The sequence below is a fragment of the Orycteropus afer genome, unplaced genomic scaffold (genome assembly GCF_000298275.1).
Source record: "Orycteropus afer afer isolate SDZICR_OR568_19922 unplaced genomic scaffold, OryAfe1.0 scaffold00043, whole genome shotgun sequence".
NCBI classification, from domain to species: Eukaryota; Metazoa; Chordata; class Mammalia; order Tubulidentata; family Orycteropodidae; genus Orycteropus; species Orycteropus afer.
Window position 1 is genome coordinate 6,263,696 of NW_006921630.1, and position 3,629 is coordinate 6,267,324.

The window sequence follows — 3,629 nt, forward strand, 5'->3', positions numbered from 1 at the left end:
TTTGATGCTTTTGAGTTGTTGTGCTGATGAAGAATGCTGAGTACCACGAATGCTAAAAGATCTAACAAATCTGTCCTGGAGGAAGTGCAACTGGAATGCTCCTTGGAGGCGAGAATGGCCAGACTTTGTCTCACCTACTTTGGTCATGTTGTCAGAAGGGACCATTCCCTGGAGAAGGATGTCATGCTTGGTCACATGGACAGTCGACAAAGGACCCTCAACAAGAGGAAAACCCTCAACAAGATGGATTGACACAGTGGCTGCGTGATGGACTCAAGTATAGCAAGGATCGTGGAGCTGGCACGGAACCGAGCAGTGTTTCATTCTAATGTGCAAGAGTCGCTATGAGTCGGAAATGACTCAACAGCACCTAACAACAACAACAACATGCCTCTTGAGAGCAGAAATGAATGGTGCAATGGTTAAGCACGCAGATGCTAACTAAAAGGTTGGTGGTTCAGACCTACCAGCAGTGCAGAAGATTGGTGATCTGCTCTCATAAAGATTATAGCCTAGGAAACGCTATGGGATAATTGTACACTGTGCTATAAGTCACTATGAGCTGGAAGCTACTAGACAGCACTTAACATCAACATGAATAAGGAAGGAAGAAGGGAACTATGTGACCAAGGGGTAGAAGGAAACTAGCCCTTCTCTGGTGGAGGTAAAGATCATTAGTGAGAGGTCCTAAAGGGGAAGGTGAATTATTAGAGAGACTGGAAGTTGGTGAGATCTCTCCACAGTGAGGTTTGGAATTTTAGTTTTCCTAAAAGCTAGCAAGTTTCCTTATACCTTTTTATATTGCCTGAGAGGGTAGTATAGTCCAGATAATACTTTGGAAGTAAAGAGATGATGGATAAGATAAATATTTGGGAAACAGAATTGACAGGGCTTGGTAATTAAATATAAAGCTGCAAAGAAAATACCTCAGAAGACTTCAATGTGCTGTACTAGGTAAAAATATCTCTTTATTCTTTTAGCTCATGTATCATCTCTCCCCAAATAAATACAAAGTGGTATCCTAAATTCTTATAACTGTATGTCTGTATGTTGACATGTGGCAATTTGAACTGGAGATGATGTTGTTAGGTGCCATTGAATTGGTTGCAACTCACAGTGACCTTGTGTACTACAGAATGAAACACTGCTCGGTCTTGCACCATCCTTGCAATCATTGCTATATCTGAGCCCATTATTGTGTCAGTCCATCTTGTTGAGAGTGTTCCTTTTTCCTGACCCTCTACCAAGCATGGTGTTCTTCTCCAGGGACTGGTCCCTCCTGATGATAATGATAGGAAACAGTCTCTCCATCTTCACTTCTAAGGAGCATTATGGCTGTACTTTCTCTAACACAGATTTGTTCATTCTTATAGCAGTCTATATACATTCAATATTCTTCACCAACACCATAATTAAAGGCATCAATTCTTCGGTCTTCCTTATTTATTGTCCAGATTTCACATGTATATAAGGTGATTGAAAATACCATGACTTGTGGCACGTGCACCTTAGTCGTCAGAGTGACATCTTTGCTTTTTAACACATAAAAGAGATCTTTGGCAACAGATTCGTCTATTGCAATACATCCTTTGATTTCTTGACTGCGGATTCCATGGGTATTGATTGTGGATCCAAGTAAGATGAAAATCTTGACAACTTCAATCTTCCCTCCATTTGTTATGATGTTGCTTATTGGGATAGTTGTGAGGATGTTTGTTTTATTTATGGTGAGGTGTAATTCATACTGATGGCTCTAGTCTTTGATGTTCATCAGTAAATGCTTCAAGTCTTCTTCACTTTCAATAGACAAGGTTGTGTGATCTACATAATGCAGGTTGTTAATGAGTCTTTCTTCAGTCCTGATGCCATGTTCTTCCTATAATCTAGCTTCTGGAATTATTTGCTAAGCATACCAATTGAATAAATATGATTAAAGGATACAACCCTGATACACGCCTTTCCTGATTTAAACTACACAGTATCCCCTTACTCTGTCTGAATGACCGCCTCTTGTTCTATCTACAGATTCCACATGAGGATAATTAAATGTTCTGGAATTCCCATTCTTTGCAATACTATCCATAATTTGTTATGAACCAGACAGTCAAATGCATTTGCATAGTCAATAAAAAACAGGTAAACATCTTTCTGGTATTCTCTGCTTTCAGCCAAAATCCATCTGACATCAGCAATAATATCCCTTGTTCCACATCCTCTTCTGAATCCAGCTTGAATTTCTAGCAGCTCCTGTTGATGGACTGCTGCAACCATTTTTGAATTATCTTCAGCAAAATTTTACTTGCATGTGATATTAATGATATTATTTGATAATTTTCACATTCTGATGGATCCCCTTTCTTTGAAATGAAAACAAAAATAGATCATTTCCAGTTGGTTGGCCAAGTACCTGTCTTCTGAATTTCTTGGGATAGACAAGTGAGCACTTCCAGCAGTACTTTTATTTGTTAAAATATCTTAATTGGTATTCTATCAATTCTCGGAGCCTTGTTTTTGCCAATGCAGCTTAGATTTCTTCCTTCAGTGCATAATCAGTTCTTAAGTGGAGATAGCTGTACTTACTTAGTCAGCAATTGTTTTATTGTAAGGAATAAAAAGACTTTTTAACCAGCAAAAGAGAAAAGGAGAGGTAGGGTGGTGTTATTATGTGCAATAGAGTCAGACCCTACTCATAGCGACCCCTCCTTGGGTTTCCAAGGCAGTATCACTACGGAAGTAGATTGCCCCATCTTCCTTCTGAGGAGTGGCTGGTGGGTTTGAACTGCCAGCCTTCTGGTTAGCAGTCCAGTGCCTTAGGCACTATACTACCAGAGCTCCTGAGAGGTGGGGTAGTGATAAGAAAACATGGCAGGGCCTAATAGGAACTGTGAAAACTTGTTCTGGGTGGAGACCTCAGCAGGCATTCCATCTGCCTTTTCGCTTTGAGCAATCTTCATTAGCAACCTTCCCTTTGTGGCTTAAATGCCAAGATAGAAAATCTGTTTGGCTCAACTTCAATTTAATGTATGGATGCTCCCTGAGAAGAACATATGATATAAGCATAGTTGCCTAGGTCACCCCTTTAGTAGGAGCCATGGGTTGGGGATGGAGTGGGGTAGTTTCTTGAGAACAGGAAAAGGAATGGGTAGATAAGCTGAAGGGAAACTGAGTACACTGTCAAATATATAAAAAGCGTTTCTTTAGGTAACATGATACTATACTGGTTAATTCATTTCATTTTCACTGCTTTTTGTTTATAATAAAAAAAAGAAAGGTAATGGAAAGAATACTAAAGTTTTAAAATATAGATTTTGTCATGGCCCTATAGATAAATTGCTTCTCTGCTTTGGGCCTTAGATTCTCATCCATAAAATGATTAGGTTGTAGATTATTTTGATTCTGTACTATTTCCACTTATTTTAAGCCTCTGATACCTCTACCAGAAAAAACCCATGAGCATTATAATCTATTGTGTCATACAATGATGTGATTGTTGCTATCAAGATATCATCAATAAAGAACTCAGTCAAGACCATAAGGCTTAGTTTTGTCACAAATGTGATTTCTTCCTCAGACAATGGTCCTATAAGTTTATGTGAATGATCAGAATTCCCAGGTGTATAGTAGAGCTG